The sequence below is a fragment of the Schistocerca serialis genome, chromosome 4 (genome assembly GCF_023864345.2).
Source record: "Schistocerca serialis cubense isolate TAMUIC-IGC-003099 chromosome 4, iqSchSeri2.2, whole genome shotgun sequence".
NCBI classification, from domain to species: Eukaryota; Metazoa; Arthropoda; class Insecta; order Orthoptera; family Acrididae; genus Schistocerca; species Schistocerca serialis.
Window position 1 is genome coordinate 645,622,071 of NC_064641.1, and position 9,223 is coordinate 645,631,293.

Genomic DNA, 9,223 nt, shown 5'->3' on the forward strand with positions numbered 1-9,223 from the left:
CGTAACACATCTGAAATGTAACGTCCACTGTTCAAAGTGCCGTCAATGCGAACAAGAGGTGAGCAAGACGTGTAACCAATGGCACTCCATACCATCACGCCAGGTGATACGCCAGTATGGGATGACGAATACACGCTTCCAATGTGCGTTGACCGCGATGTCGCCAACACGGATGCCACCATCATGATGATGCAAACAGATCCTCGATTCAACCGTAAAAATGACGTTTTGCCATTCGTGCACCCAGGTTCGTCGTTGAGTACACCATCGCAGGCGCTCCTGTCTGTGATGCAGCGTCAAGGGTAACTGCAGATATGGTCTCCGACCTGATAGTCCATGCTACTGCAAACGTCGTCGAACTGTTCTTGCAGGTGGTTGTTGTCTTGCAAATTTCCCCATCTATTGACTCAGGGATCGAGACGCGGCTGCACGATCCGTTACAGCCATGCGGATAAGATGACTGTCATCTCGACTGCTAGTGATACGAGGCCATTGGGATCCAGCACGGCGTTCCGTATTACCCTCCTGAACCCACCGATTCCATATTCTGCTAACAGTAATTGGATCTCGACCAACTCGAGCAGCAATGTCGCGATACGATAAACCGCAATCGCGATAGGCTACAATCCGACCTTTATCAAAGTCGGAAACGCTATGGTACGCATTTCTGCTCCTTACACGAGGCATCAGAACAACGTTTCACCAGGCAACGCCGGTCAACTGCTGTTTTTGTATGAGAAATCGGTTGGAAACGTTCCTCATGTCAGCACGTTGTAGGTGTCGTCACCGGCGCCAACGTTGTGTGAATGCTCTGAAAAGCTAATCATTTGCATATCACTGCACCTTCTTCCTGTCGGTTAAATTTCTTCGTGGTGTAGCAATTTTAATGGCCAGTAGTGTATTTCCTGTTTGGAGATGAGTCGCCTACGACGTCCCACTGTTGCGGCTTGATGCGGCACGTGACACGAGAGTACACACGGTATCTCATAGTGGTGTTATTTGCTGTAAAACGGTATCTGCTTCTGCCAGTCACGATTTTCTTGTAGAGAGAGCTTTTCATATGACATATTTTTGCGGTATGAGCTGCTGCTTTCTTCTCATGTATACAGAGTGATTCAAAATAATAAAAAAACAAACAAACTGACATGGCATATAGGGCACACAACAAGGATCAGTTATCACATAGGGAACGGGGGTCGCAAACGCCACGAGATGGTACTAAGGTCATGTGGCGGCTGGCATTATCGGAGACTGTTTAATTGAGCCGTACATTCTTCCGGACCGACTCGACGGTCGCACGTATCTCATAGCCCTGTGAGGGGTCGTGCAGGTTTTGCTGGACATGCTGGACGATGTTCTCATGCCCATTCGCAGCCACTTTCGATTTCAGGACGATGGAGCTCACTCGCATTTCAACAGACAAGTAGCGGCGCATCTGTAGGCAAGCTTCCTCGGCCACTGGATTGTTCGCCGTGGGCCAGTCGCATGGCCATCACGACACACGATCTGCCCCAATATATTGTTTTCTATAGGGATATCTGAAGGGCCTTATGTATGAAACACCTGTTACATCACCGGTGGACCAAGTGGACAGGATTGTTGCGCCGGCAGGATGTCTTCGAGATACACCAGGTATCTTTGTGAAGGTGCACCGTTAAATGGAGCGTCAACGCATTTCGGCTAAATCTTGAACATGTCCTATAGTGGGCGTCCATTTGTAGGATGTGACTAAATAACAAACGGTTCAAATGGCTCTGAGCACTATGAGACCTAACATCTGAGGTCACCAGTCAGCTAGAACTTAGAACTACTTAAACCTAACTAACCTAAGGACATCACACACATCTATACCCGAGGCAGGATTCGAACCTGCGACCGTAGCGGTCGCTATTTAGTATCCCTGTATGTCCTGTGCAGCCCCAGGTTACTGAACCCTGTTGTATGTCCAATGTGCCATGTCAATTCGAAAAAGTTTTTTTGAATCACCCTGAATACAGTAATGTAAACTCTCACAGTTTTGTAATTTCTGATTTATCTCTCTCTATAATTGGCAATGGCCTTGCCGCAGTGGATACACCGGTTCCCGTCAGATCACCGAAGTTAAGCGCTGTCGGGCGTGGCTGGCACTTGGGTGGATGACCATTTGGGCTGCCATGCGCTGTTACCATTTTTCGAGGTGCACTCAGCCTTTGGATACCAGTTGAGGAGCTATTCACCGAATAGTAGCGGCTCCGGTCACAGAAAACCATTATAACGACTGGGAGAGCGGTGTGCTGACCACATGCCCCTCCTATCGGCATCCTCATCTGAGGATGACAAGGCGGTCGGATGGTCCCGATGGGCCACTTGTGGCCTGAAGACGGAGTGCTTTCTCTCTATAATAATGACGAATTTGGAAGTAGCATAAATTTAGAGATTTCTTGTAGACCTCTTTTATGTTTCAGGCATTCTTCTCTACCTTCACAACCGGGCTGAAAAAGGGACAGCTTTTGGTGGCGCTCGACCCTTAGGTAGCGATTCTGAAATTCTCACCACCAATAAGATCCCAATCAACAAAGGAATTATCAAAGGTAACACTGTCTCTCCGAATCTACTCAGCCTAGAATTCAATGACTCATTCTTATCACTAAACTGAAGCAGCAGAGGAGCAAAAATAAATGGCTATTGTGAGAACCATCTGCGATTTGCCAATTATACTGTGCTCACGAGTGAAGATCTGGAAGAACTGAAAAAATCACTGAAACGTGTCTGTTCAAAGATTGTCTTGGAAATGGACATCGGAAAAGCAAAAGTACCAAGCCCAGACAACCAACACCCTACAGTTGGAAACTAACTCATAGAAGCTCTTTGAAAGTAAATTACGTTGCCCACAACATCAAACTATGGGAAAACAACTAAAAATCACCAGTTTCTCGCTGAATAGGACTGAGCTATGCTCTATGCTGCGTTCTAGAAACGAAGTTTCATTCTGCCAAACAAGGATGTCCCAAATAGCGTGATGGCTAAAGTTTGTACAACCTACGGCCTGGGAACTGTGTCTTTGTTTAAGGAAAGTGCTCGCAAAATACAGAACGCACAACGAGCCATGGAGCGGTGGAGTTAGTCTCAGGGATGTGGTTCGATCAGAGGACAGTAGGAGGAGAACAATAGTAACAGACGCCCTAGAGAGAATTGCAAGAATGAAATGGCAATGGGTCGGACACGTAGCTCAGGAGGATTGCAGCAGATGGACCGCTGGAATTGTTCAGTGGATATGATTGGACCACAGAGAGGCCACTGGAACACCACAAAAGACATGGCTTGATGACGCGAAGCTGCTGGCTGGAACACGGTGGGATCAGGTGGCTCAAAATCAATGACAGTGGAAACATACGGAAGAGGCCTATATCCAAGAGTGGAATGAGATAGACTCAAGAAGAAGAAGTATTTCGCCGATTTGGGGATGGCAGATGGTGGCATAAAGTCCCTGGTCACCGAACTTTGCGCCAGTGCCCTGCTTAAGTTCCAAATTTTTTGCACTGTTTTTCACGAAGTGAGGAGATGTGCCACGGATGATGATCATCCATGCACAGGATGGGGAAGTTAAGCTCCATGCCCTCTCTGGTGCTACTCCAGGAGAGTAGGCTATATGTCGGCAATGGGTTTCTATCACCATCATACAATACAAATGTCTTATCGCTCTATACACACACCCATTACTTTCACCTAAACTCAACAGAAACACTTAAGGGGCAACTCTCATACACCGCTACTAAAGGGGCTATTGTGGGCAACTGAACAATCCTTTGGGTCTCCCAGCCAACCGAGTCATACAACACTTTGTTTTTCTTTCAATTACTTTTTAGGAAGAGTAGTTTGGTACGATACGTTTCAGCAGAACACTCTCATCCTTACGTGCAAATTCTCAATCGAAAACAAATTTTGACACTCTTGGCAGTAACATATGCAGAGACCGACATATTACACACTTATTTGTATCCAATATTGATGTGCGACGTGTGGAGGCTGTTATGTAGGCAGCCACGTTCATGAAAGCTTCAGAAGGCTCTAAAAAGCGACTGCTGGCTAATTGTCCAGCGGGTCTGAAGAGAAGCCGACAATTTGCTTCTGGGGCGGGTGTACTCTTAGCTTTCATGATCTCGGAGCGACTGCCCTCTAGTGAGCTATTGACCTCAAGAAAAATAGAGCTAGTACCAACTGCTGAAAGAGGCAGTGAGCGAGGACCAGCCGCTCGGACACAGAGAACTGACAACGTCTTCTGTCGACGGAGGTTGCACATCGTATTCGCTCCAACATTCGGAGCACGGTTGTCTTTAATCACAATAGTAAGTCCTTGGCCAAATACCGGTTTCAGTCAGTAATGACCATCTTCAGATCTGTTCTACAGCATGTCCTAATGTGATAAAGCCGTAACGGCGTCGTCAAAAAGTCTTTGAATCACTCACTGTGCCTCTTTGAGGAAGACGAAGATCGTTGGAATTTATATCTTAATTCACCAATTGCCCCTATCTTCTTCTCAAAACGATAGCATTCGCAGTCAGGTTCAAGGATACTGCTCCTCAGTATGTCATATATCTATTAGGGTATCTTTCCGCTCTGCGTTTCTAATAAGAGGCTAATCTGCATTTAAAGTTTAGGGAACCTCGAAATAATGTAGATAACTCGGTAATAAGTTCAGCAGCGTGTTATCCATTAAGAATTGGTGCGAAATCTTCATTCCTATGAATTGATTATTATTTATTTCGGTTTTTTTTCTTTGTTAGTGACATCTTGCGAACGCACGTGTACGCATACCGACGCGTGGTGAGTCTGGCTGGGGTCGTTGCTTTATGGGAGTCTAGTGCTGTGAGATCGATAATGTTCACCGTACCAAGGCCCACTTAATGGGAAAAAGAATCTGCGAGACAAGTGTGTGTGATTACCGAAGGTGATTCTGAGACGATTCACGTGGGAGTGAATATGAATGTGAATATATTACGCTGGTGCAAAAGCTCTCAGCTATTCCATAAGTTGAGTAAACACAACAGATACATATATCAATAGTATCAATAGTCATCAATAGTATATTCTCCTTCACTACTTACAACAGTCTGCCAAACGTGGGGGGGAGGGTAGCTTTTCGATTCCGCCTCTGTACAAAGCATGTGGTTTTGAGACGAAAAGCTCGTCGAACCATCTTCGGAGCGCATTATCATTCGAAAACGAATTTCTTTGAAGGTTGCCGTCTATGATAAAATCCACCAGTCACAAAAATTATTTATTTCTAAAAAAAACAAAAGTACTGAACGGTTTCAGGACATATGTCCATCAATGTGAGCCCACAAGGATGGATAACTAAGGCCAAAATAGGTTAAAATAGTGCATCCCTGGTACGTGACATGGATGCAGTATTTTAACACATTTTGCCCTATTTTGACCTTAGTTACGCATACTAGTGGACTCACATTTTAATATGCAGCTGAAGACAGGACATATGTCCTGAAATCTTGCATTGGTTTCCTTTTTAGAAATAAATAATTCTACAGCTGTAGAGGATTTTATCATTGAGACTGAATAACAGTTGTGCGTGTCCCGTGAAGAGAAACGTATGTTCTTGAAGGTTGTTCGACAGAGGGCGGAAAGTGTGAAAATGCGAGGGCGCAAGATCAGGTGAATAAGGTAAGCGCGAGACGACTTCCCAACCCAACTACTGTATCGTGATTTTTGTCAGTCTAGCAGAATGCGAGCTAGCGTTATCGTGGAGTACCTTAACACAGACTTCCGTTGTCGTTGTTCTTGGATTGCGTCTGCAAGACATCTCATATGTTGACAGTAAATGTCAGTAGTGATGATTACACCTCGGGGAAGCAATTAGTAGTACACCATACCGTTGCTTTTGCAGCAGATGCATAACATTTTCATTTGTGCATGCTCGCAGGTCTTTTTACGGGCAGTTGCTGTTTTGTCCGGACCCACCCATTCTTATTTTCCCGCTTATAGTATGTTAGCATAAAGATACCATTTCTCGTCACCGTAGCAATACTGGATAGGAATGATCTTTGTTCTTCACGAGCCAATTGATGAGAAGCAAGCAGGGATGCACATATGACCCCCTGCTGATTTTTTGTGATTTTGGTCTTGAACATGCAGTACATACAAGTCCGATAAATGAACCTTCGCCAATGCATGTGAACGTCGCATGATGGTGAAATGATCACAGTTCATCACTTTTGTCAGCTTCCGAGTTCTCTGACATAGATCACTGTGGCTTAATGCGTTTAAACGATTTTCATCAAACCCCGAGTCTTCCTGAACGTGGAAAGTCACTAACGTCAAAACGATCTTCCTTAAAACTAGAATTCATTTTCTTGCCTTTCTCTATCAACGACATTATTCCCATACTCAGTGCAAATGTTTCTGTATGTGTCCACTGCTGTCACCTCTATTGAACTCAAATAGAAAAATATGTCGGAAATTTTCTGATTTCTCCACTTGGCACTCCATTTTCTAGCGTCCACAGCGCCACTCATTATCTCTAAATGACGAAATGTAAACTCAAACGGCAACTGTGAACTACAAATAAAATAAAAAATGATAATCGGTAAATAAACCCAAAGCAATCGGAATACCAAAGCAAAATCGTTGCGAACTTACGCACCAACCTAATAGTTAGTTCGATAACTGTCTACAAAATTAAGGAGAAAAAGAGAAATCTAAGTGAACAAAGAGACGCTAAAAGTGATGAAATGTAGTTTTTTAATGACTGCTGGGTGCACGTATATGATGAGCTATCGGGGAGGTATGTGGTTGGATTGAGTGCCGGCACGGTAGCTCAGCGTCTTCGGTCAGAGAGCTGGTTGGTCTCTGTAATAGAAAACTGAGTGGAAGGATCAACAAACGAAATTTAACTGATGTCATGTGACGTCCGCAACGACCTAACAACGATCAGCAAAAAAGCAAAATGCTAAAAAAGAATACTTGGCGTAAACCGTACTAACAACTTTCATTGTTAGAGGAGCTCAATAAAAAAAAAAGTGTCATTTTAAAAATATTTTAACGAAGCAGCGTAAATCAATAAAGGTAACGCCTCCGGTCCAGATTCTATACCAGTCAGTTTCCTCTCAGAGTCCATATTTAGCAATTGTATACAACCACTCGCTCACAGAAAGATACGTACCTAAAGACTGGAAAATTGCTCAAGCCACACCAATACCCAAAAAGGGAAGTAGGAGTAATACGCTGAATTGCGGATCACTAACGTCGATTTCCAGTAGGGTTTTGGAACATATACTGTATTCGAACATTATGAAGTACCTCCAAGAAAACGATTTATTGACACATAGTTAGCACGGTTTCAGAAAATATCGTTCTCGTGAAACACAACTAGCTCTTTATACTTATGAAGTAATAAGTACTATCGACAGGGGATGTCAAATTGATTCCATATTTTTAGATTTCTAGAAGGCTTTCGACACCGTTCCTCACAAGCGTCTTCTAACCAAACTGCGTGCCTACGGAATATCGCTTCAGTTGTGCCACTGGATTCGTGATTTCCTGTCAGAAAGGTCACAGATCGTAGTAATAGACGGAAAGTCATCGAGTAAAACAGAAATAATATCTAGCATTCCCCAAGGAAGTGTTGTAGGCCCTCTATTGTTCCTGATCTATATTAACGACTTAGAAGACAATCTGAGCAGCCGTCTTAGATCGTTTGCAGGTGATGCTGTCATTTACCGTCTTGTAAAATCATAAGATGATCAAAATGACTTGCAAAATGATTTAGATAAGATATCTGTATGGTGCAAAAAGTGGCAATTGACCCTGAAAGAGGAAAAGTGTGAAGTTATTCACATGAGTACTAAAAGAAATCAGCTAAATTTAGATTAGGCGATAAGTCACACAAATCTGAGGGCTCTAAATTCAACTAGATACTTAGGGATTACAATTACAAATAACCTAAATTGGAACGATCACATAGATAATATTGTGGGTAGAAGAAACCAAAGACTGTGATTCATTGTATGACGTATCATGCAGCGTGGCTTGCTGTGACAGTGCGAGAGAGAGACAAAGATATTGTTTATTACTCTGTGGCGGTCAGCGCTCACATAATTATTCTTAGGATATAGAGTTTTTTGTTCTTGTTAAGAGTAATTTTAGGAGAGGAGAGCCATTCTTGTGATGTAAAAAATCGACGCCATTGCGAGTTTTGATTCAAATTGTAAAATATAAGTGCATATGGAAGGAAATCAGTTAATAGAACAATAAAATATTGTTCATTTCAAAAAGGTACGTCTTATTATACACCCAGCGATATACTGCTATTGTGATTTACTAATAAACACCAGCTGAGAACAGTTCCGACGGGAGCATTCAGTTCTAGTGAAATAGTTCGATGTTTTCTTCGGAAAAGAAGTCACTCCATGGATCATTCAAATCCACAATAGTAACTGGACATTTCTCAGAACTGAAAGCAATCTGATTGCTATGCAACAGAGCCCCGAAGAATATTTCTCCGTACTTTGGTTACCACTTTCAGCTCAACACGGTATCTGCAGCATCTGGAGCAGATTTCTACAACAGCGGAAGTGTGTAATCGCTATCAGTTTCACACACCGCCCTGTGTACGCTGTATGTGTTTACCCACAACAGTGAACATACAGTTACTCACACACATAGAAAGACAATACTAGGTGGTGTGGGGAAACATTTCAGTATAAAGGCCCTGTAGAGCTAAATAGTAATTAGCCTAGTAAGAAATAGAGTCTTTATATATGTCTACCGTTAGACAGGACACGATCCTGATACAACACTCATAGAAAACTTGAAATATAACCATGTTAGTAATTTAGTAATTAATGTTTCATTGTGTGTATATATGTCTAGGTTTATAGAGTAACTACATTATGGTCCTTTGTATGTTTCATGCTAACTGAACGTGTGGGAGTATCTTGTGAAGAGAACGAGTACGCCGTCCCAGCAGCCGAGCAGAAACTTCAAAAAGGCCAGAACATTTGAGTTACTAGCTTTCTGGAGCATTTATGCATTTAGTGATCTTTCATCTATTAATTTTCTAAGTATAAATAGTGTTGCTATATTACTTTTACTAGAATTCCAGTATTTCAGTAGATATAGTAAGACAATATTTTATGTGTTATGTACTGTGTTTGTGTCACATTGTAAGGTGTACATTAACAGCATTAGGATATTAACGTTTTTTGCGTGTGTAAAAGTTCAATAGTCA

The 9,223-nt window shown here is 42.8% G+C and overlaps 1 pseudogene; it reads left to right on the forward strand.

The window, feature by feature from the left end:
* The first annotated feature begins 2,049 nt into the window (after positions 1–2,049).
* Positions 2,050–2,167, forward strand: LOC126475988 (5S ribosomal RNA; annotated as a pseudogene).
* Positions 2,168–9,223: the final 7,056 nt, after the last annotated feature.